The sequence below is a fragment of the Monodon monoceros genome, unplaced genomic scaffold, assembly GCF_005190385.1.
Source record: "Monodon monoceros isolate NGI ecotype Baffin Bay Population unplaced genomic scaffold, NGI_Narwhal_1 Super_Scaffold_12, whole genome shotgun sequence".
Taxonomy (NCBI): Eukaryota; Metazoa; Chordata; class Mammalia; order Artiodactyla; family Monodontidae; genus Monodon; species Monodon monoceros.
The window spans coordinates 33,590,497-33,617,218 of NW_021703768.1; the positions used below are offsets into that span (position 1 = coordinate 33,590,497).

At 37.9% G+C, this 26,722-nt stretch overlaps 1 long non-coding RNA gene across 1 annotated transcript in view; it reads right to left on the minus strand.

Moving 5' to 3' along the window:
* Positions 1 to 616: 616 nt before the first annotated feature.
* LOC114893216 overlaps positions 617 to 26,722 on the minus strand; it is a 56,659-nt gene continuing 30,553 nt past the window's right edge. The window contains exons 2-3 of the long non-coding RNA XR_003792851.1: positions 5,490 to 5,564; positions 617 to 734 (exon numbers count right to left, since the gene is read on the minus strand). This is a non-coding gene — a long non-coding RNA (uncharacterized LOC114893216). The remainder of the gene's footprint in view (positions 735 to 5,489; positions 5,565 to 26,722) is intronic.

Genomic DNA, 26,722 nt, shown 5'->3' on the forward strand with positions numbered 1-26,722 from the left:
ACACCGGGAGTGGGAAGGGTAAGCTGCTACGAAATGAGAGAGTAGCATTGACATGTATACACTACCAAATGTAAAATAGATAGCTAGTGGGAAGCAGCCGCATAGCACAGGGAGATCAGCTCGGTGCTTTGTGTCCACCTAGAGGGGTGGGATAGGGAGGGTGGGAGGGAGACGCAAGAGAGAGGGGATATGGGGATACATGTATACCTATAGCTGATTCACTTTGTTATACAGCAGAAACTAACACACGACTGTAAAGCAATTATACTCCAATGAAGATGTGAAAATAAATAAATAAATAAAATGCAATCTGCAAATTAATTAATTAATTAATCCAAATCCAGAGGCAAAGACTATCTTCCATATTGATCAAGCTGCTCTGAATTCTTGATGGATTTTCAGAACCAAGGATTAATTCAGTGGGAATTTCCATAGGAATAGAGTACCTGTGATGGGCCACCAAAATTAAGCCCTGGATGTGACAGCATTTGAAGAACACTTTCTAATCAGGAATAAGTCGAAGAGACAACTGTAAATCATGTTGCAATAAAGACCTAATTCCTTTTGCAATAAGTACATAATTTATTGAGGTTTCATTGGCTTACCAACTATTGCACAGCATTAATATAGATGACCTTAGGGAACTCTCTGGTGGTCCAGTGTTTAGGACTCCGTGCTCTCACTGCCGAGGGCCCAAGTTTAATTCCCTGGTCGGGGAACTAAGATCCCACAAGCTTCGCGGTGCAGCCAAAAACAAAACAAAACACACACAGATGACCTTTGAGCAAAGTCTTTCAGGAAATAAACTAGACTGAACTTAAACGCAACTACTTTTCTTATTATATTTAGATATGATGATATTAATTTATAAGTGGCTATATCCATGTCAAGGAGAGTCTGTTTCACATTGTCCTGTGGTCATTTAGGATAGGATAGGATAAATGACATAAACTCTTGGATAGAAGCACAAATTTCATATTCAAAGATCAAATCAAGAATCCAGGAGTCATGACAGACCGAAAGACAAATTGTAAGGTTAAAGTTATTAAATATTAATATCAATTCTTTCTCAAACTTAAATTTTACTATACTCTATAGTTTACAAAAGTAACATTTTTCATGTTTTTTTAATTTAAGTATTACTAAACTCTATGAAGCTTTTATTATGTACACTTTATAGATCATCAAAAATCCGACTCTCATAAGGGTTGAACTGTGCAAGTTTAAGCTCCATATTTCAGTTTATTATATACTTCCTAGGTGTCTCCAGTATGCCAGTCAGCATGCTAGATGCTACAGAATCAAAGATGAGCACGACTGGATTCCTGATAAGATCTGATGAGGGAAATAGATGGTTAAATAGTTCAATTAAATATAATAAGTGCTGGAGTGGAGGTTATCACAATTAACTGATCACATATCTCTGTATAAAAGTTCTATGTCATTATGTAGGCATGTGAACTGTATTACGTACTATTTAGCCATGTGATTTGGTTGAAAGTCTGATATAATCCATATTCTGAAAAACAAACGGACTCATATGGAAGGGATATTCTTTCCAAAGAACGATCTCATATTAATAAGAGAGGATTAAAAACTATTTCTGAGAAGGATTCTTAGAATCAGAAAGTCAAGGTAGAGTCACCAGCCATCCTGGTTTTCCCAGAACTGAGGGGTTTACCAGGACATTGGACTTTCATTGCTAAAATTCAGAAAATCCTGGACAAATTAGGGTAGTTGGTCAACTTAAGTCAAGGTTAAGAAATCATTAAACAAGTTTGTTATCCCAAGAACCAAATTCATTTAGGCTCAAGCCCATGGTTGAGATCCATTTATTTTTGGATTAGGTTGGATTATAAAAACCAACAAGGAAGAGGAAGTCAAATAATTTATATTTGTAGAACATTTAAATTTATAAAAATTGTCACAATCTTTATAAATTACCCATGTGCGTTTCATGACACTGATAAGAACAAGTATCCTTATCTCCATTTTACAGATAAAGAAACAGACTCAAAGAGATAAGAAATTTGGCCAAGGACATAAAACTCTAAGGGTCAGGAAAAAACCTAGAAGCCAAGACTACGTAAGGATCCTAGATTACTTCAATGCCTGGCGGTAAAAAGTCCAATTATATAATAGCTTAGCTCACCCAGTCAAAAATGTTATTCATGAGTATTAGTATATTAGGGTTGTACTTAAAGTGCAATCCATCAACAGGAGAACAAGGAGTGACATAAACTCAAAGTCAAGTGGAAGTTTATAAATACTAGGAACACTCAACTCCTGGGGCAATTTAACCAAAAGATTTGTGCACACATAACTTCTCTGAAGTGCTCAACTTTATAACTGTCTGACTATCTTTATTGCTGTGTTGCAGCGGTGATAAACATCAACCCCAGATGGTTCTTTGGAAATCACAAAGCACTACACAGATATAATATTTTACCATTGTTTTTTAATTTATGTACCTCAGGTCAGGATCTCAGCACCTGGTGTTTTATCGCTCTTAGGCTAAAGTAATAATTCCGGTTAGTTTTTCAGCCTTGAGTAGATGAGTCAGATATTGCTCCTGCTCTCAATGTTTCTGGGGCTAAAGCCACATATGCCAGAGCTAGGGTGGCAGTATGTGCAGTAATTTCTCTGCTTTAGTAGTCTTCTCACCTACTTATCTGATCTCTAAAGCTCCTTTTGGGCGGACCAAACACACATACACTTTTGTGGTATTTCCCATTATAAATTTTGACCATAAAAAACTTTCACATTATAAATTTTACCGTAAAAAAAGGTCAGATGAACCAATGAGTTTTTAAGAATGATAAAAATAAAATACCTCAAACTGAACCTTTCACACATGCAAATTCTGTTTAGTTTCCTGTTATAACTGAAGAGGTTTACAGTTAGAAAGGAAATTGCAACTGCTTATTCAGAAATGTCCTCTGTGCTCACTTGCATTCGATTTAGGATCCATCCATATAGTTAGTTGCTCAAGGCTTGAGAAAAATTATTAAAGACCATGTTTCTAAACAAGATAAACAATTCTAACTAATTTCTCTCCTTCTGCTAGGGAGTGATTTTTCCTCATAAATGTATCATAAAAATATCTATGATCATAAAGATCTGTATGCCTCATTCCAAAATGCCAAATAGCATATGTGTTTATTTTTCACATTGAAAAATCAATATGTTGTTTTGAAAGTTTCACAGAATTGCCCAGAGAGTTATGAAATTCAAGGTCGGGGGTATAATGACATAACCAATCAGTAGTTTGCAGTCATTACATAAGTATGGCAAAGATGCTAGCCGTTCATGAAAAAATTTATGTTCCACTTTCTAGAATATGGTAGGTGTTTCTCAGAGACATCTCCCCAGGCAGTAAGTATATTCCCCGGCACCCCCTTGCATAAAGGTACAGTCACATGACCAGTTCACAACAATAAAATATGAGCAAAATGATGTGTGTTACTTCAGAGCCTGGATTTTTAAAAGAAGTGGTTGTGCCCTCTTCACTCTGTCTCCCTCCACCTTTTGGAGGCTAGTGAATGGTGGAGCCGCAAGATGGAAGGACACCGAGTCTCTGAAACACTACGTGGAAGGCCACCACCAAGCAGTAACATCCTCAATAGACTGTTCCAGGAATGAGAAAGAAAATTCTATCATGTTAAGCCACTGGAATTTTAAGGTTCATTTTTTTCAATATCCTAATTGAATACTCTAGGCAAATAAATTCCCACCACTAGTATCCACTCGTTGTTCTGTCCAGGAAAATATGATGCTTGAAAAAGCCAGTTCTTAACTGGGTGTAGACATAATAGGCCTTATCTACCCCTGATGTTTAACCACACTGCCTGCTGCAAGGTGCCATGCACCTGAGCTATTTTCTCAGGCCGGAAAACCTCTTACCTATCTCTACCCTTCTGATTTTAGCTATTACTACTTGTCTTTCAGATTTCTGTTTGAATATTACTTCCAACGAAAGGAGTCTTTTCTGCTTCCCACCTAAGTCACATCCCTTCTTCATGGCCTCCACAGTACCATGCATCTGTTCTTAGCACTTATTACCAATGCAATTTTACATTGACTTTTTGGAATTATTTCATTGACGTCTGCTTTCCTTACTCGACTATAAACTTTTTAACTTCAGAAATAATGCCTTTTTGTTTTGCTCAGTATTGTGTCCACCATATCTAACACAGATCCCAAAACAGAGAAGTCCCCGAATATACATTTGTTAACTGGATATAATGAATAATTAGCTCAGTGTGCTATTGTGACAGATGAAGACCAAAGAATGCAAAGAACTTGATAAAGGTACTTTTATGGAGTTCACACTTTTCTCTTTTCCTTCAGGTTAATTACTGGTCTTTTAGTATCTCAATGGAGAAAATAGTGAATTGCCCACAGATAAATTGGCATTAAGTAGAAGAGAAGTTGACTACTTACAGCAACAAATTTAAGATTTTATTCCTGACAAAAGACCATGTCTATAACCTTACTCATCGAAAGCTTCACTTTTTTTTGCCCTGCTAAGAATCATAAATCACAGTCAAAGAATCTGTGCACCTATTTTATGATATTTTGGGTGTCCAAAATATCATAGTAACAGTTACTGATTTTATAACCTGTAAAATTTCCCAGAATGTTGATCATTGTAACAAAATGTGGAAAATACAACTTCACTAAGACCCTATTTTGGTCCATTTGTGGAGTGGTTTTCCCTTAACTGCCCTCTCTGGGGAAGAGGTATGACTCTCCTAAGGGTGAAATTGAGAAAAGAGCTTGAACATATACAATTCAGCCTTTTCCCCTCTCTGCATTGTGCACCCCCTGCTTCCAAAAAGTAGGCACACCAGGGTCACTGCCTATAGGGTCAGCATTCTGGAGATATTTTTGGCTCATCTTGCTTTTTCTCTCTACTTACCTTACGAAGCTTCGTAGCTGTAAGGCTGGAATTCTGGGTAAACGCATGTTACTCCTTAGGGTGAGACACCTCTTACCTATTCACAAGTTTCCTATTTCATCTAGTTAGTCCTAAGTATCATTTAGATCTGAGCTCAATTATTAGTTCCTTACAGTAGCCTTCCTAACACCCTCCCAAGTGAATTCAAGATTTCCTCCTCCTCCCCGTAATAAGGAGACCTCAGGAGAGGCACCTGGAGTTGACCTCTGCCTAAGGCCTCAGATAAAGGAAGCTTGAATGCAGGTGCCCACCGAAACCAAGAATGCAAATATATGAAGGACGTGACTGGCCAGGGGGCCTGAGTCCTTGGCTGCAACTCCCTTCAGAGACCATAATGCATTGGCTGTACACAGATCTGGCCTGGAGAGGACAGCTTTCTCTCATCAGGTCTGCCAGGCAAAGCCTTGGAAATTACCTGTGATCAGGTCTGAAAATTACTCACGGGCTTTTAGACAGGAGCCAGATTTCTCAGTGTTTGCTTCCAAGAGGCTCCCTCACATAGCTGTGGGCAGGAAGTCCAGTTCCTTACCATGTGGATCTTGCCATGGATTGGCTGAGTGTCCTCATGACATGGCAGCAGCTGTCTTTCCTCAAAGTGAATGGTCTAAAAGAAAGAACAAGGAGGGAATAAGGGTGCCTTTTATTGACTGAGTGTCAAAAGTCACAGTCATCATGTCTGCCATATTTTCCTTTTTAGAAGCAAGTCACTGAATCTATCTACACTCAAGGGGAGAGGAAGTAGATTCCACTTTTTGAAGGGAGAAATGTCAAAGAATCCGTGCACCTATTTTTAAACAACAATGCTTGAGTAGATCATCGTAAGGTTTAGATTTAAACAAGATAAGAGAAATTCTGCTCATGGTCATACATTTAAGTCACACAGCTTAGCTGCTACTTTGACCTCCATTTTTTCAACTCCAGTTCCAAACTTAGGATAGGGAAGAAGATTTAATTAAATATCAACCTTAAGCCCAATAAGTTAGGTTTTAAATACAGTTTTTGACACTATTAACTGATTTCATTTCATCTATAAGTTTACACAATCTATCAATTCAATGGTAAAAAGATGATCAAATTATTCATGTATCAGTTGACTGATTAAGATTATGGCAGATGCAGAAGTTTGTTATAATGGTCTAAAGTGGGGTCATTTTCTCTTTTAACCAACCAATACAAAATATCCACCATAGTTAACATAGCAATTCCAACAAAGATAGAAAGGCTACGTCTAAAATATTAACCTCAGAAAACATAGTGATCACCAGCATCTTTTTCAACCACACTTTCAGATGTCAAGACCAAAAACTATAATGTTAGAATTTATTCTTCTTACTGGAATGCTAGCAAACAAGTGAACTGAGTTTAATGTATTTATTACTGAAGGAAAGATGGCAACAATCTTTGAGGATTTGGAGTTTTGTTTTATTTAATGTTAGGAAATGCTAGGGAACTGTCGTTTCCTCTCTACTTACTACTGTTGCTGTGTATTTACTGGAACAAAAATTCAGTTTATAAACTCTGCTGAGGAAATAAAAGCAACTTTACATTGGTGGTGGCATTACTTTTAACACAAGATTTCCAGAATAACATTGTGCAACAGATTGTTACTTGAGATCCTCTTCCTGTATTAGTAAGTAATCCAAACAGAATGCACCAAATCCCCTACAGATTTAGGGAAAATTACTGGCCTATGGACTGCTCAACATTTTTCTTCCAAAATGATGATTTTTTTCTTAATTCTGTGGTTCATTGTTCGAGAAATAATTTTTCTCTGTTTCTTTTAGTTGAGTAAAAATTAGAAATATTAGAAACTGACACCAATTCTCAAGTAAGAAACACAATAGCTGTGGGTCTTCATAGCTTCTCCCTGAAGACCATCTCTGTGTTTTCCAACTGCAAGTTTCATCAAAGAAAAACTGGTCTGTCTTGTTCACCATTGTCTCACCAGGATCCTGCCCCATGCCTGGGTGACTGGAGTAAATAATTGTGGAAGAAATTAGGGAAAGCTACACTTTAGAACTAAATTACTGACCTGTCATGAAAAGAAAAAAAGGTGTCTTTACTATAAACTCCCCCGTGTAGGTGGGAGGAATTTTCTCAAACTGAGCTTTGAGAAGAGGACAACTGTTTCCTAACTACTGTGTGACTTTTAATTCCTTAAACTTTCAGGACTGTTTAGATATTTATCTACTTAATGACTGCAAAGCTTTCTGAAAATGGAAAATCCCAGACACATACTGAATTTTTAAAATTTAGGTAATGAAAACTTTTTATGTAGTCAGATACTTGGTGAGTACCGGGAGGGAGGTGGGGAGATCAGTGATGAACAAGATCGACCCAGACCTTAAGAAGCTTGCATTCTAGCAATGGATAGAGATTGTTTAGTATTAAACAATTAACTACACAACCATTAGCTTAATTATAAATGCGACGGCTGAACATCAAGGAGAACAGAGGGAGTACAACAGTGTATAGGGTCTGATCTGGTATGGGGAGTTAGAGAGGACTTCCTTGACTAAATATTTGAGCTGAGTTCTAAAAGATAAATAGGAATTCATGGATAGGCAAGGGGTTCTAGAGAATAGAAGATGGGAGATTGTGAAGGGAGAAAAAAAAAAATGGTCCTGGGCTGAAAGAAGAGCAGTAGAAAAGTATCTGAGGAGAAATGGAATATGGTGTATGTATAAATTTGAAAGAAGACCATGTGACTGGAATTCAGAAAGCCTACTGATGATTTTTAATGATGCTGATAAAGGGTAAAGCAATCCAAACACATTTACTTTCTTAAAAGATTATTTTGGCTCCTGTTCTACAGCAAGATGGTATAGAATTCTTTATTCTGTGCTCCTCTATAAATACAACAAAATACCCAGGAAATTGTCCATTAGACAATGAAGAAAGAACTCCGAAAGTAAGCTGAGAAGAGTGTCAACGGCACTGGCTGGGAAGGAAGAAAGAAGGCAGACTGCTGAGAACAGAACTTGAGGACATGAGGACTGACTACGTGGTGAAATTTCCTAGATTTTCCTTTTATCTCCTGTATGCTCCTAGACTGGGCACAGGAGAGGTCTAAAGCCCAGAACCACCCACAGGCATAGGCAAAACAAAAACAACCCAAAAGAAAAGCTTGTCCTTTCCGGCCGAGGACTGGAGAAGGAAAGCATGACAGACACAGTGGACAGTCGTAATCCTCATTCTACAATCTGGACCTGGCAGTGGTTCAATCCACTGGCAGCATCAATAGCAAGAAGGCCCAACCACCCCAGTCCTCACTGCCCCACCCAGCTTCCAGTGGCAGTCCTGTCCATTGCAGGGGCAGCGTCAGCGGCTGCCTGTGTCTCCCTGCCATTCACTCAGGATCATAGGAGGGCCAGACGCAGTGGCTTCCACTCTCCTATCCCAACGCAAAAGCTGGTCGAGTGACACCAGGTGGACAAGGGGAGGGCCTTCTAGACCTGTAGGTGGCACCAGCAGGGACTAAGTTGGGGTGGCTTAAACAACAGATATTTTTTTCTTACAGTGCTGGAGGCTAAAAATCCAAGATCGAAGCACCAGCAGTATTCTGTGAAGAACACATGAGTGGTTGCTAGGGATTCAATACAGGGGAGGGGACGGGTATGGTTATAAAGGGGTAACATGAGGGAGTCTTGTGATGGTACAGTCTAGTATTTTGACCGTGGTGGTGGTTACACAAAGCTTACACATGTGATAAAATTGCGTAGAACTACACACACACACACACACACACACACACACACAACTGCGTGAATAACTGGTGAAGTCTGAATTAATTCTATGGACTATATCAATGTCAACTTCTTGTTTTTGATATTATACTCTAGTTGTGTAAGGAGTTAGCATTGAGGGAGGCTGAAGGAAGGATGCACAGGACTTCTCTGTACATTTCTCTATAAGCGCCTATGAATCTATAATCACTTCAAAATAAAAAGTTGAAAGAAAAAGATGTTTGGCTTTTATGAGAAAATTGGAACAAAAAGGGCAAGAACAAGTAGAGGAAGACCTGTAGCAGGTTGTTAGGGAAAGATGATGTGTGACGGCAGTAGAGAAGGAAGTAAGTGAATTGATAAAATATTTAAGAAGTGTCTGTATAATATCAATAAGACATAATAATGATTTAGGTATGAAGGTGATGGAGAAGAAAACACTGAGGTTTCTGACCTGTAAAGCTTGTAGAATTTGCTACCACTCGCTGAGACAAGAAATAATGAATGAAAACCCACTTAGAGTAGGTGAATATAACGAATACTATTTGAGACATGTTCATTTTGAAATACCTAGAAAGTATAGTAATGTAAATGTTATTGGTTGAATGTATGGGCCAGTGCTCAGAAGTCAGGGTTAAAATACATACACTTGAGTTGTCAGTGGAGAGATGACTAAGGGTGTGGCTATCCTAGATTGCCTAAGAAAAGAAAGTGTGGAGTGACAAGTGAAGAAGACCTAGGATACAACTTTAGGAAACTACATTGTTTTGAGTTCAAAAAGTAAAGAAAAGAAGGATGAAATTACAAAAGAAATGAGGAAAAGAGAGGTCAGTAGGATAAGATATCAGAATATATGAATTTAAGTCAGATTGAACTCAGCAAATGTAAGGTCTTAGGATGGTTGCATTACTCTTCAAATCAGGTAGAATTTGAGGAGGATTAAGGAGAAGGTGGGAAATATATCCTCAGCTGGAAAGGAATTGCCCATTCTCTTCTATTTTACTATAAGGCAGTTAGAAAAGAGGCTCTTCATGACTCAACGTGGTTGTCCTGCATTGTATTACACCCAGAAGAATGCTGCAACTAGACAGGGGAATGTCTGTGCTGCATCTCAAGGTTAGTTTGAACATTTTAAGTAGCACTGTACTGACTCTTTATTGTTTTCCAGGTCCTTCAGTAGATTCCTACTTGACTTAAGAAAAACAACAGAAAACAGGACCTTATTTGGCTATAACTCGTTTTCTTTTCTGGAAGGTCCTAAGTATTCTTTGGACTTTATTCTATAAACAAGACACATATATAAAAACTCATATATAGAAATATGCTCATAATTATATGCCAGTTCTGCAAAGAATTTAAAATATACCAGGCCATACCTAATATAAATATATTAATCAGTCTTCTCATTAGACTCTGCTATACAGAATTTTGATATTTGATATTTATTTATTTATTTGATATTTATTGCAGATAACATCTTTGAAATGTTTTAAAAATTACTATAAATGAAATCTCATTTTCCCTTATTACACATGATTACAGCAAATCATATTTCAAACTAAACAATAAATAACTAACTTTTTATGTCAGATTACAAACAGAGAAACAGAAGCTGACTTTACTCATAACCAAGGGTATTTAATGCAGGAGATTGGTTACACAGGTAATGGAAGTCCGAAGCCACCAAAGATTCCTAGGCTGGAGGTTCAACTCGAGAAGATAATGTTATTTGAATCCTAGAGCCAGAGTCACTCCATGGAATCTGGAACCCAGTGACCTTGATCAAAAGATGCTGGAGTCACAGAGCTGTATAGCAAAATACTGCACAGGCAAAATAGGAGGAAAGGAACATCTGGGTTTTTCATTTGTTCACCCTCAAATATCTGTGGGTGCCTCCTCTTGGCCAGTCCCAGCGAGAAACTAGCTGTTATGGGAGCCAGGGAATTGCAGCCTATAGGGGTCAGCTTTCCTGTGATACAGAAAGCCAAAGAAGGAAGCATCTGAAGGCTAACAGGCTGAAGATAGGCAAAAGTCATGGGAGCAAGCGCTATATTCAACCAACCATATTGTTCCATGTCATGGTATATGTGATCAAAAATTAAGTCACAGAATTCAGAAGTACATGCTTGAGAAGATTTTGGCAAGTATAAAGCAAGAGATATAAGCTTTAGAAAAAGTCAGATCAGTACTTCATCCAACAAGTGTTTTGAGTAACTTTAGTGATTCTAATTTTAGAACCTGTAAATACAACAAATAAGTAAAGAATAAATAGTAAACAGTAAACAATAAAGAGGAAACAAGACAGAGAATTTTGCTGTTTTGCAGATAGTAAAGCCTTTATGGGTATTTATTTTGATATACTCTGATTTAAATCATACATTACCCTGGAGCTGATTTCAGCTTCAACATTCAATTTATTGATCGTTAGGCTCATGTTCACAGATGCATTCCAACCAAATTGCATCCGTGGCTTGCATTTACAAAGGCAGTGAGTCGGAGAGGAAGAGAGAGCATTGACAGCTAACAGCATGGTCCTTCTGTGCCTTCTCTACGTTATTCAAAAGGTAAAGCTGTTAGCACAGCATTTCTCTTATTCTACTCTCGCCCGTAAGACTTCTCCTCACAATTTTATGACTTCTCTTTTTGGTCTGTCTTCAATGTTTATTATAATGATTCTACTCCCATAAATATTTTTTGGTACTCAGTGTATATTCTTTTGATGAATATATCATTTTGCTAAAATAGAATCATTCGTACTGTACCACTTTTTACTTACCAATATATTTTGGATATCCTTGCATGATACTTTTAAACAGATAAAGATATAGATATGTATACATAATTATATAAAAGCATATATATGTAAATATATACCATAACAATTTTGATGACTGCATAGTTTTCCATTGTATAGATGTGTTGTCATTTAATGAAATCACTGTTAAGTTTTGGTTCTAATTTTCCGAAATTTTTGGAACAATGTGATGAGCGTCTCTAATCCTGTATGTTTTCTCACTTGTTAAGTTATTGCTGAGAATAAATTCCCAGAGTTGTAACTGTTAAGTCAACGGGTTTTATTAGTCAATTTAGTCTACATTTTTCCATAATAACAAACAACCTGAAAGATGTCAGTGACTTACAACAGTTTTCTCTCTTGTTCTCGCAGACTGAGGGTAGCCTCTATCTGGGATTTGTAGGGAGAAAAGAGATTGATAACTACAAGCTGATTTGGAAAACTTCTGGTCAGAAATATCCCACATTATTACAACTCACAATTCACTGTCCAGAGCCTGTGCCAGAATAAACTGAAAAGGACAGAAAAGCAAAATCCTCCTGCAGAAATGAGCTCTAAAGTATAATCCCAGGGGAAGAGAAGCAAGAATTTTGAAGAACAATATACCAGAGGTGCCTATAACAATACATACTGCTATGATCGCTACTATTATTGTAAAAAAAAAGGGGGGGGAGCATGGATAAATAGAAAACAAAGATTCTGAAAGAGAAAGAATATCAAACGTCCCAATCAATTCCTAGCAGATAATTTAAAGCCACATTATGGAGAAGTAATATGGATGAAAGACCCTGTAGATACAAATAACACAGGATAATCATGTCCATTTCCACTTGGCAAACAAACTCTCTCCAAAATATGACCACCACATATTTCCATCCCCACCATTGGATGACCACAAGCCATAGTCACTGGCTTCTCATCCAAATTTGTTCAGAAGAGATTTGTGTGCAACAGAATTTAACCATGAAATGAGAGGCTTTGTATCAAATAAACCAAACTAACAACCTACTGATATGTTTGGATTTATAGCTTCAAGTTACGTTTTTACTCTTGAAAAGATATGGCGGTAACGTCAGAGTAAACTAGGTAAGATTGTTAAAATAACTGACAATTGATAGCCACACCTAAATGTAGGTAGAGACATCTGATCAGTAGAGGATAATTAAATTGGCTATGGTTTAACAAGCTAACCACTCTGGAGAAAGAAATTTTCCTATTTACATTTCAAAGGCTAACACAGAGATGCACAGAGAAAGAAATAGTGAAAAAGAGAGATGCGGGGATTTTAGACTTATGTTAACAACTTGGCTGTTAACCCAATATGGCCACAGTTGTCGCTGTAATAGAAGGCAGCATAAATTTTGATTAATAGGAGACGGCGTATTTTCACATTAAAGTAACCAACAGGAAAGCTCTCTTCAAGTCTGTGAAGCGTTATGTTGAGAAAGAAGTGCTTAACCAAGAACAGGTGTGTGGATGACATACTCAAGGACATCCTTTTGATTGATTGGTTTTTGCTTATAAACCATATCTAAACCCTCTGAGAGCAGATTAATACACGGCTCCCAAATCATTCTCTAGGCAGCCACTTCCAAGTATATTGCTTCCTACAGGTCAGAGGTTAGAGAAGCCTAATTTTTCACTACTTATCCCCTTTGAGTTCCAACTACTAAAGGACACATGCAAGGGTCTAAGTGAGGATTGTTTAGGTATCAACTGTCTAAAGCTGTAGCAGGAACCATGTTTTCTTGTATAGCTAGAGTGGAAAATACAGTAGGAGTTCTATTCCCCCCCCTAAATACAACTAACTCCCCAGCTGCAGTCATAGAAGCCTGAGACAGCCATAGATCTTCCAAACAGAAGGATTTAGATGGGTCAGACATCTAAATATGCCACTGTAGTTTTGTATTTGATAATTGGAAATAGAGAAAAACAGCTGATTCTGCTTGAGAGCAAGCTGGTATGTGTGTGTGTGTGTGAGAGAGAGAGAGAGAGAGGAAAGGATAAGGAGAGGAAGACACAACAGTGAAGATACAAAGGAAGCTGGAGATAATAACAAAGGGAAGAAAAGTTTTCTATTCCTGATTGAGTGATGTGGGTGAAGAGGAAGATAAGAATTTTACCCAGTACGGCTCTTCATGAGGTTGGAGAGGAAGTCTCCTTGTTAACATAGGGGAACAGGATTTTCCATAGTAGAAGTTTCAATATCCAGAATCACTTTATTCTTGAAAGAGGGAAGACGTTGTTCTAGAAAAATATTCAGTGAGAACTTAGTAGTGTCACTTGTGGAAGAGTCACTTGTATCACAGTAATATATACTAATGGCACCAGATCACAATTTCATTTCCATATCTAGGTCCAAAGAGAGCTGTTTCCACAAATGTAGGAAATTAGTATTCCAGCCAGCCCTCTCTTTCAGACCACATTAAACAGCATGTTGAAAGCTCTTTGGGAGAAGCAGAGACTGAAAATCTGACAACATAATTTGAATAAGGGAATAGTAACTGAATTATTTACTTCTTCCAATTACAATTAAAGTTTGTGAAGTAAAAGTGACACTCCATGTTCCTTGATGATTAACCACCTTGCACACCTGTTAGTTCTTTGACATCTTTATTAGGAGATCCACAAACTATTGTTACCCTGAACATAACAACACTGGGCAGAACCAGCTGAGAAATCAAAAAGTCACCACCACAGCATCATTCAAGTTGATGCTTCCAATGTGCAAGCTGTCACTAGAGGCTGGAATGAGTTAGGAATGGGGGGCCACCACTAATAGTGTCCCTCCTAAAATGCATACTTTGCCCAGGCTTGAGAAAAACCATAGTGACAGTTAAAAGTCACTGCTAACGCCATTGAACCATTTTTTTGGTTACTTAACAATGTATCCCTTAGAGACATTATAGGTCCATTTGGAGGTATATTGGGAAATTTATTTGTACCAAATCCACCATCTTTTCTTTCATCATCTGATACTTGCTAAAACTACTAGATAAAGAATTGGTACAATTTGACATGAATTTATTGAATGTTACTGAATACCTATTACTGTGTCAGGTTTTTTTGGTGATTAGAAAGCGATATAAGGGTTATTCCTGCAGAAGAAAAGACCTCTCATGGTATCAGTTATTTAAAGAAAATGTAGCTATTGGTTAGGCAGATGGATCAAGATTGTAAAAATGAGAATTGATTAGTCAGCTCCTTAGATGCCAAATAAGACCACTCTTATATGTTCTCACAAAAGCTGCAGAACAAGCTATATGGAAATCCATTACCAAATGTGCAGGAGTTTCCCTATCATTGGTGAATTTGTAAGCTATTTTACAAAAGAACAATTTCTCACCACCTCTAATCATCAATTTTCACATCTAAGTTAAAGGGAGATGCAGAGAGGTGTTTCTAGTAGGATGTCATGCCTCCAAACTCTTGTTTGTCTTAGTTCCTGGAGGAGGACGAACCCATATAACTCAAGTCACAGGAGAACTTTCACAAACCCTAACACCCAAGAGGCAAGCATCAGAAGAGACAAAGCCACATAGAAAAGTTTGAGTATACCTAGAAGAAAATAATTGAACAGCAGTTAGAAAAGGAGTATACTCATTTTTAGAAACTCCATTATAGAGTGTTCTATCAAATAATCAATGTAGTATATGCAGTGCTAGGTAGTTGAGCTCTGGAATCAGACTGCAATAGTTTAAATCTAAGCTTTATCTCCTACCATGTGTATAGTCTTAAACTAATGTTTTCTTTTGGTTGTCTTCTCTCTAAAATCAGAATAAACAATATCAAACTAGAAGATTGGCAGATTAAAAGAGTGAATCCATAGCCTGGCTATAGGAGTATAACAGCACTTAGAAATTGAATGAAATGATGATACAAATATCTTCTTGTCTAGATTGCTAGCTGCTCAATTGAAGGAACTATACCTTTTTTAATTTTTGCGTTCCAGGGTCAAGCATCACATCTATAGAGCACAGCTGGTGCTCTATAGATGTTTTTAAAATGAATGAATGATGTATTTATACAATTATATGCAATATAGGTGACAAAATACAGTGAATTCAGTGAAAATGTAAAGAAACCCAACTTACTTTATTTTTTCCATTATTAATTAACATCCTAGGACCAATCCAGGTTTTTACTTTTTATGCAATATGGTTAATTTGACATACACAGAAATTTGAAGAGAAATATAGTCAGTCAAACTCTCTGGGTAGGACATCTGATCTTAAGAGTGACTGTGGTAGGCTGAAAAGAAAAATGGCTTCTTAAAGATATATCCACTTCCTGATCCCTGAAACCCATGAATAGTATGTGACAAGAGAGTGAATATTACCTTATATGGTAGACAATGTGATTAAATTAAAGATCTTGAGATAAGGAATTTATCCTGGATTACCCAGGTGGGTTCTAAATGCCAGCACAATTATCCTTATAAGAGAGGCACAGAGTAAAGTTAAATACAAACAAAGGAGAGGCAACTGAGATGAACGAGGGGTTGGAGTGATACAACCACAAACCAGGAAATGCTGAGCACCTACTAGAAGCTAGAAGAAGCAGGACTGGGTTCTTTCCCAGAGACTCTGTAGAGGGTACAGCTCTGATAACACCCTGAGTTCAGACTTCTGGCTTCCAGAACTAAGAGAGAATACCCCAGCCCTAGTAAACCCACACACACACACACATACACACACACACACACACACACACAAAGTCCGGGGGCTCACGTTTGAAAATACTTCCTCTATATCTGATATATGGATAAAGAGGGATTCTCTAGGACTCAAGTGTTCCTGAAATGCTGCTAAGAGCTGAGAAATTCTGGATATAAAGACTGTTTATAATTTATCCCCATCCTGTTCAACCCCGGGAAGGCAGTATGGAGACTTGTCCATGGTGAACACACAGGGTTTGAGAATAATGGGAAGAAAAAAACACAAACTTTTATGGAATTTTTTAAATGTACTTAGGATTTTACAGAGGCATGTATAAAAAATCTGGAACTGATTTTCTTAGACACTGGTTCTTGACACTTAACCAAGTCACGAGTAGAGATTTTCTAAATTACACACTTAATGAATTAGAATCTCTGGGAAATGAGGCCTAGTCCTTTGTGGTTCCAGAGGTAGGACTTGGGTAAAGGAACAGTAGCTATTCCTTTGATTGTTGGAAATAATTATCTTTATATACCCTTAGCTATAGAAAGTCAACTCTAAAAGTGAGTGCCCTAGAGAAACAGGATGGAAAAGAACAAATTGTATCATGAAATTTCAGTGCCATGCCATCTACCTTTACTTGGAAACCAAATACAGGTTCAAGTACAGAATATTCCATTAGTCATCTCAAACAAAGCTGTGAGTCTCATTAATTTCCCATTTTAGTCCTTCAAAATATAGTATAACTTTCTTTCTAACCAGAGAATATGAGAAGTTACGGTTAATTGAGAAAAGAAAAATAGAAGTACCCTTAACTCATAACAAGAGCCTCTTATCTTTGACCAGACTGAATAAAAACTTCACTTTCCTTTTATTCATGATTACAAATGTAGGGGAAAAATTCTTTTGTTCATCTGCCATGTTCTATTTCAAATCAACAGATACACAATTGAGACACTTTTTGTTTTGTTGGTATTAAACAAACTGACAAAATGTATCTTCATTGTTCAGCTCTAACAATGAATTGAACAATTTAATCAGCATCTTGAGAAAATTTTCCTTTACTAAGCATCTACCCTGTACACAGTAATCTTGTACCAAAGCTTGGGCTTTGAAATCAAACAGAACTGGGTTCAAATCCTGGCCCATCCATTTGATGGATTTGTGACTTTGAGCAAGTTGCTAAGATATCTAAACTTTTATTTCTTTTCCATAAAGTGAGATTATTAAATCTCCTTTATTAAAGAAATTATGGGTATAAAGCACCTGGTGCATAATAAGCACTGAGTCAGTCTAAGCTCTTGCTCTTGTTATGAGCTAAACGAACAGAAATCTAGTCACTCTTCCAAGATGATAGTGGTGAAAACTGACAGTCACTGGAAGATAATTAGATAAGCTCAGAGAGAACCTATTCAGGCTAAGGATATTATTATTCTTAGTGTCCATTGCCAGCCTGTTGGAAGAACTGAAGTCATAAAAGTACTCAGAATGCAAGTTAAATTAAGAATCAGACTCCATAGGACACAGAATTAATATTCAGTTCTGTTGTCTTCTTGGACACCCAACAAGACTGTCACAAAATGAGACAGTGGCTTTTGACCCTAGCTGGCTACTTGAGACATATAAACCAATTTTGTTTATAGAATGAGTCACCCTCTGGAACTAGTTGATCTTTTAATCTGTAAGCATGAATCATAAAGTCATTTGTAACAATAGTGAAATCAAGACAAAATTAAAACTCAAGAAGTTCTCTCATACATATATAGAAGTCTTCTCTCTAAATAATAGCAATCCTGAAAACCACCATTCCTAACTTGAAAATATCCATTTCCTTATTGGAGAGAAAAATATCGTTATCCATCAGGTAGTAACATGAATATATCTTTCCCTTTCCCTGTAAATCTTTCCCTGCAACTTCTTGTTCCCTGTAACTTCCCTTTCCCTGTAAATGTTTTCTCAGCATGATCTCCCTTTAACCAAAAACTAAAATTGTGTTAGCTAATGCAATGAAGTTAGAAAGTACACAGTTCAAACCCCAGATGCATGCTCTTCTCCAAACTATAAAAAGAAGGAAATATGTTGGTGCTGAATTATGTACTATCTGTGCCATGAAGAATCTAGTTCTATGGGTAGATGTCCATTCTTTTATAATTTGTTGGAAATTGCAAAGATCAATGAAGAAGGCCAAGAAGGAAAGTGAACACGGATGTAGGATTTTGAGAAAGAGCCCAATGATTTAGAGACAAACAAAACTCATAACAAGAGAAGGCATTTTATAACATGAAATAGGAAATATTATACTTATATCTTTTTATTAATATAGGTAACATAATAAGGATTGTTTGACAAAACTAGCTGGTAGGTTTGGCATTAATTTTATATCTCTACATCTTTAGACTTTAAAAAACACAATTTGCTGTATATACATAGAAGTTAAGAAATCATAGCATCTCCTAGATTTTTATCATAAGATCAGTAATTCATCTGTGGATACGTCTCCAATAAAAGCTAAGCTATGTTATTCCATTACCCTCGCCAGAGACAAATAAATCTGTTATGACTAAGCATGAGAACTTTTCATAATAAGCAAGCAGACAAAAGTCAAAGTCTTTACAAATTGGGATCTGACACCATGGCTCCCACCCTTACCTCCTCACCTCTCTGCCATCATCTCCTGCGGTCCTCCTCACTCACTCTGCTCACTTTACTCCATGCACATTGGTTTCTTGGTTGCTGCTCAGACATTTGGAACACTCTACTACTTCCCAGTGCTACCGCACTTGCTGTTGTTTTCCCCTGGGCCACTTTCCTCCCAAATATCTGTATGCCTTGCTTCCTTACCTCCCTGAGGTCCTGACCCAAACACTGTATTCTTGATGTCCTGATCACCCTACGTAAAACAGCAATGCACCTTCCCAATAGTTCCTGTTCCTTCTTCTCGGCTCAATTTATCCCTCTGATCCTTATTGTCTGTAAGTTCCATGACATCAGGGATTTTAATCTGTTTTGTTTACTAGTGTATCCTCAGTGTTCAAAAAGATTTTGGCACATGGAAGCCATCAAAAATATCTGTTGGGGCTTCCCTGGTGGCGCAGCGGTTGAGAGTCCGCCTGCCGATGCAGGGGACACAAGTTTGTGCCCGGGTCTGGGAAGATCCCACAAGCCGCGGAGCAGCTGGGCCCGTGAGCCATGGCCGCTGAGCCTGTGTGTCCGGAGCCTGTGCTCCGCAGCGGGAGAGGCCACAACAGTGAGAGGCCCGCGTACTACCAAAAAAAAAAAAAAATCTGTTGAATGAAACAGGTTGCCTAGTTGTGCTTCCAAGTTCAATTGTCTGCATAAAATATCTGAGCTACTCTTACCCTAAACAACATGTAGGTACAGTGCTGAAACTCAAGGAGGCCTTCAAAGAATGCAGGACAGAGCATGTGTCAGGTACTTGCAAGCAGAGGCTGGGACTAAGAACAAATTCCATGAGCCTCTGCTGTTGCAGTAAAGATGGGCATTAGGAGCATCTGCAGCAAGCCCAAAATGGCCTGCAGAGTGTCAGCCCAGGCTCTGATGAGCCAAATATAACACATTTGCACTGGATTTCTGTAGGGCAGCAATTATGGGGTGGCAGAGAGCAGGGTGGACTGGGAGTTTGGAGACCTGGGCTTTTTCTCTGATAAGATGTGAGATTAAGGGCCAATTTCTTAAACTCCCCAGGCCTCAGTTTCCTCTGTTAAACACAGAAGTCAACCAGATGAGTGATTTTAAAACTTTTTTTAAAAGATAGGTAACCGGTACTCCTCTTCCCTGCCCCCCCCAATGAAATATACAGAAGACTGAAAGCAAAGAGAAATGAAGCTGTCTAAGGGGATTGTGGGGAGCAGTGAACTGATGAGCTGACTTTCCCCCCTCACCTCCCTTTCTCACCACAACACTGAGCCACTTCCATGCAACCCCTGGAGAACACGGGAATGGAGTCTGGAAACCCTGGCTTGGAAGTCACCTCAGACCACATCATTTCAATTGTCTTCTTCTAAAGTAAAGATAGTATTAGGTGGATGGGAAAAGAAGACAAAGAATTTATTACAAAAGCAGGCTTAGGCAAAGGTCAGAAATGTCCTTTTTAAGCTGCATTACCTCCTACATGGTATAGCTAGTAAGTTACTGCATCAGTACATTTTCTTATGACCTAGAAGTCGAATGAGCTAGGGTTGGTGAAAGATGGCATGATGAACTTGAATATCAAGACTCTCTTTTAGGGTGCTACCGCTTACTATGTGTCACGCAAGTTTCTTAATATTCTTCATTTGCACAGCCAGACAATGTCTACCTTATACAGTTGTTTTGAAAATCCAATGAGATGATATAAGAGAGTTTAGAATAGGACCTGACACACAGTCAGTGCTCAATAAATTGTTCTTATTGGTGTTATTCCTTCTAAAAATATGCTGTGCTATTGCTGGAAATACCACAATAGCCATTACTCCAACACGGCAATGAAGAGGATAGAAAAAGTTAACTACTGAACTAAAAGTTTGGTTAAATTGTGGCTCCAAAATAAGGTAAAACTTTTACTAAGATAGCAAAGAGGACCAAGAGTTAAATAAGGATTTCCACTATCAATATGTAATTCCGCTAATGTCCCTTCCTTCCTAAAATATATTTTTATTAATATACTACAGATAGACAGTTGGTTATTTTCAGATTTATTAATATATATTAGATACTTCTGAAATACAGAGCCATAGGTTTTCATATGGCAGCTCACAAAATCCTCCCATGTCTGCTCTCTAGGTAACACACACCATAAAGCTAAGAATGTCATACAGAGAAATTTTTGACTTATTTATCTAAATCCAAAGCTTTGAAATCGAGTTATACGAAATCATTCTGCATACGTAATGCTACTTCAATTCTCTCAAGTTATTTTAATCAGTAAACCTATAAGCATTTATTGCATCACTTTAAATCACTTCCGAGTATTAAAACACAGAATAAATTTGTCAGGTATAAACCTAAAAACTACTTGAAGGTGAACGCCTATAGGGTAGATTCTCTATCACATTCACCGTTGTAATCCCTCAAGATCCAGTTTTCCAACTGACTTGAAATTTGAAGAGACTCCGAAGGGAGATTGGTGGTTTCCAGGAAGGGCCTCTAAGTAGCCTCGTAATGTGGTATTTGTTCTGTCATTTCCCATATGCTAAGTCCTTGGCTTCATGGTTCAGAGCTCTGACTTTGTCAGTATAATGGGAGAGGTTCATTGCTTAAACACTGTCTTAGATGAACTAGGCTCACAAGAGATGAATGAACAAAATTAGGTTACTTAAGTATTAATCCACAATAAGTACTATAGCAATCATGGATCCAGACAACCAGGTTAGCATGACCAGTATATTCTTTCCTTCCAGGCAAACTGGAATATTAGATAGAAAGTTAAATTCTAATCAGAGGGTTGCTTTGAATGTATGGAAATCAGTTGTACATTTCAAACACGCAGCATGTAGAGGTTACCCTACATGGAGACATTGAGTAGTTGTGTAAGTTTATCCAGCCTTCGGGTGATAGAACCTTAAGTAGAGTCCACATCTGTTTAACTCCAAAGACTACGCTCTTTTTTAATGAATGTGACACTATATTTGATGTCATGAGAGATAAAAGAGAAGTATGTTGCCTGCAGAGAGCTTGTAATCTCACTGGGTAGCCAATGCTAATATTCTTGTACTATCAGAAAATAATATAAGGCAATATGTAATTGATGCCCAAGGTTTAGATGGTAATGATGGTAAGAGAAAGTACAATGAAATCCAGAAGAGTCAAGCAAATGCTTCAAAAAGAAGGCAGAACATATTTTGATGAGGACACTAAAGTTATTAAAAATTCTGGCTAGAGATCTATCAAAACCCTTTACTTTTGCTCATGTTTGAGTTCACGACCACTCACGTGAAGTCAGAGCAGGAATCAGTTTGGGAATGAAAATTCTTGAACTGTAAGTTTGTTTTTACAAAGGCTCATCTGTATACAGTAAACATTAGTAAAAATGCTATATTGGGATACTGTGGTCTTCCCCAAAATACATGGCATCTATTATCTTTAATGATTAATGAGCAGCAATCAACTTTAGTTGTCTGTATTCTGTTTTTCAATCACAAACCCAGCTGAAAAGCAAAAGGTATGTGTAGTTTTCATTGCAGCAAAGTTATCCTAAAGTAAGAGGTTCTCAGTCTGGGAGATTTTGCCCTCCAGGAGCCCTTTGGCTTTATATCTGAAGATATTTTTGTTAGTCTCTACTGGGGTGGCAGAAGATGCCACTGGAAAATAGTAGGTCCTGACACCAGGTGAATGATTTTAATTACAAGTCAGGGGGTTCGAGTCCCAGTCCATGGGCTCAAGTCCTAATCTGAGTTTTGGCTGGGTTCAAATCCCATCTGAGGTGCCAATCTGAGACCAGGTGTGCAGTTTCAATTATATTTAAAATTCACATTAAAAGAAAATGTTACCTACATTTTACAGATTTTTTAAAAATAAGGCTCAAAAATGACATGCAATCTGTTCAGTCATGAAATTAGTAATAGGCCGAGTTAGGGTTTGAACTTAGGTCTGTCTGAACCAATAATGTACAGCCTCTCCAAAGGATAATTTAGAGGGTGATGGGGGTACAGATGGCAGAGGAGATGACCACAGAGACATCATAATTGAAATGTGATCTGATAGAGGCCTTGAGGAAAGTGTCAAGAGGTCATGAAAAAAGATAACTGCAAGAGTACCATCAGCAAGGCAAGTTCTGAATCACTCTTATCTCAAACCATGATTAAAATCTTGATTTTAATGGGAAAAGCCATGAGTTCATTTCACTTGTCGAGTAGCTCAATAGTAAGAGAAGAGATCAGAAAATTAAGCTCTGGCTAAACTGTACTTTATCAGCCTAAGAAGTTGTTACTATTGTTTTTAATGCAAGGCATATAATGGGGTGACAGGGTTAAAAATGATCTGTCAGGTTTTGTAATATCATCCTGTTACTGAAACAACACTAGGCTGGTATAGACATAAGTATTTTATTAGGATCAACAGAATAATCTCAGGTAGCTAAAATAACCTAGGCCTCTTTTTTTTAATTAATTAATTTATTTATTTTTGGCTGTGTTGGGTCTTATTGCTGCGCGCAGGCTTTCTCTAGTTGCGGTGAACGGGAGCTACTCTTTGTTGCAGTGGGCGGGCTTCTCATTGTGGTGGCTTCTCTTGTTGTGGAGCACGGGCTCTAGATGCACGGGCTTCAGTAGTTGTGGCATGTGGGCTCAGTAGTTGTGGCATGTGGGCTCAGTAGTTGTGGCTCATGGGCTCTAGAGCACAGGCTCAGCAGTTGTGGTGCACAGGCCTAGTTGCTCTGCAGCATGTGGGATCTTCCTGGACCAGGGCTGGAACCTGTGTCCCCTGCATTGGCAGGCGGATTCTTAATTACTGCACCAGGGAAATCTCTAGCCCTCTTAAAAGCTGAAATTATTTTATAGTCAAAAATACCTACAGAGGCATATACTGCAAGTACCTAAGTAATTTATGAGCAAGTCGTTTTATTCAGGTTAAAAAAAACAGAACCAGAAGATCACTGGGAAATTGCCATCAGCCTTTCTGGTTCCACTGATGTTGGAGATTGTAATTAGGTATTTCTCCTGAAGAAATTGTCTTGATAAGTAGATACCTCTCAGAGATAATGTCCACGAATTTAACTTTTGAAGATGGAAAAAGAGTAAGGAAGGAAACGGCTAAGACACCTAAATATCAACAGAAGGAGAACTAAATTTACCTAAATTGTTATTTGGGAAACAAGGGCACAATCAGTGTGGACAGTGAGGAAAACCAACAGAGGGATATCACCGAAATGTCCAAAGAAAATTTCTCCCAATAACCCCGTGACTCAGCTATTCCTTAAGCCTGTCGCCAGCACTATAAATAGGTTTTTTTTTTTTTTTAATGGAGATGCTTAGTTGTAATTATTTCTGTTTCTGGAAATAGGGGAATACTGTTGGCAATGAAATTCCATGATAATGGACAACGGCAGGTGAGGAGAGACTAAAGAGAAGAAAAGACCCATCAGATCATGCCTCGGGGGAGGAATTAAAATGACATGTTTATGTCATTATCTGCACTGTATATGGAAAAGAAAGGAAAGCTTATTTGAGAGCTGAGATGCATTTTAAACTATATTTACGTTGTTTGGAGGATATAAGTTTGAAGTCCATGTAGTAAAAAAAAAATCACTCAAGAGGTTAAACACTAAATTAAAATTTACAAATGGAAAAAAGTGAATTTTCAGTTGGATTTTGGGGGTTTTTCTTTCTTTTCATTAAATAGAAATTAACTGGAGCATATACTAATGTCTGTAAGTCCAAATCAAGGCCAGCCTTAGAAATATGTGGTACAAATTAAGGAGCTTTGTAAAAATCGTCCTCAAAAGAAACTCCTCTATCTGCTTGCCACTGATACAGGAATTCCGTAATTACAGATGTCATCATTTATCTTCACAGAATCTCTAAAAGATTTCTTTTTGAAATGGGAATTTTCCTGAAAGTGACTCACATTATTACCTTTTTATCAGTCATTCACATTACAGAGAGAAAAAGATCCTAAGGAACAGCTACACGAAGGGAATGAAGCTTAGCAAAGGGACAGTATACTGCTTGGGGACAGTATAAATGGAAAAGGGGAAGAGTTGTGGGTTCAACAAGACGAGGAAAATCCTGCAGACTCTGACCAGAACACATGATTTTGCGATCATTTCTTTAAAGTTAATCCTCACTTTTTTTTGTTTGTTTTGTTTTGTTTTTTCTGGAGTCTTCTGGGATTTGTTTGCCTATTCTTCTTCTTTTCCACAACAAAACTTTCTTCCCCGGGATTCCATGTACTTGAGAAATGAGGTTCTAAGGCATAAATTTTCCCTAGATCCTCACGTCCTACAATGAACCTATAAATCCTGTCTGCGTTTGCTAGGGGTTTTTTTACCTCAAATACCTACCGGGGAAAAGACAGGTTCAGACAATATACCGTGAGGAAGTTACAGAACATAAGAGCTCTGTTATTTAATCAGGAGCCTTATCTTCACTGGAATATCACGGGCTGAGCCACACAGTATTTTAAGATTGAGACTCAGTCCTGCCCAGACCTTCAACTAATCTAGATAAACCACAAGCAACTATTTCTCAACTTTGTACCAGTAACCCACCACCTTCAATACTTTCCAAAAAGATAACTCATTGTCAACTGTAGAATCAAGGGGAAATTCCAGACCAGTACCAGGCCTCTGCTTTTCCAAACAGAATTTCACATTTAGCCACTTCCTGCCACCTTCTACTTTGTATAAAATAAATGAGAAACAGAATCTACATTCTTAGAATTAAAATGATTGCAAACTTTCTACACAGAATTGTTCTCATTCTTTTTTCTACCTTATAAACTGCATTTTAGAATAATGTAAGTTTTTTTGGTCTGTTTTTCGAGTAAAAATTAGCACACCTTGACTAGTACTGGGGACCTGGAATTTTGGAGTGGGATATGATTCCTGTGCTCTTTGGGCTTAGTTCACGATGATCTTATAAAACAAAAAGCACCCCTGCTGTTTCAAGCAAGCAGGTCTGAAGGATTTATCAAGCATTTAACAAGCCCCCCATCATTCGGCATAGGCCTGCTTTCTATTCCCTAATCAGCTCCTCTGCAGAGACCAGCCTGAACCGTGGACACATAGTAGAGAAAGAGAATGGTCACCACTGTCAATCATCAATGTCTGTAGCTTTCCTTATTTCCCTATTTCTTGGGGACTTGAGGAGAACTTTTAGGTGAAAAAAATACATAAATACATCTGGAAAGTTTATAAATCAGAAGTTTTGGTAACGAGAGTGTCATTATCCATGTAATTTCTGGGCTTAGACAAAGGTGGGATTGAAATAGAAGGTCCTGGAACCTCCACAGTGTACTGGTGTCTGCCCCCCATCCCCATCTCCAGTCTTTTCAACCGAACCCTTCTATTTTGGACCCTAGATTGAGAAATTTTTATAAGTTATGGGCTATTAGCCTCCTCCAAGTGACAATCTATACATACATACATAATTTTTGGCATTGAACGGAAAGTCATATTAGGGGTTTCCAGAACAAAGATCAATGGAGGGAGGGGGAGAAAAAAGATAGACAATAGATAAAGAAGGGAAATTTCACAGGCGAAGTGAGACTAGCTGAGTTTCACCTCTGTCCATCATAGTTTCTCTGTCAATAAAAGATGTCTACATTTACATGTAGTGGTATGCTGGATCAGTGGTATGCAGGATCTGGCTCAAACCTGCTTCCAAGAGACATGAAAGTGTGCACCTATTCCCAGTTTCCAGTTCTCTAATGTCACATTTGCAGTTTGAAATAAGGCATGGTGGGAGTATTCATACCATGGAAATCGGCAAATGTTTCAAATCAGGCTGTTTTATTTTTGGATAGCCAAATTACCAGCACACTGCAAAGTATAATTCATTACAGAGAAAAGGAAATGCAAAAGAATTCCTATCCAATACACATACAGAGCTCTTCCTGAAAGGAAGTCTGAGGAGTATTATTTTTCTGA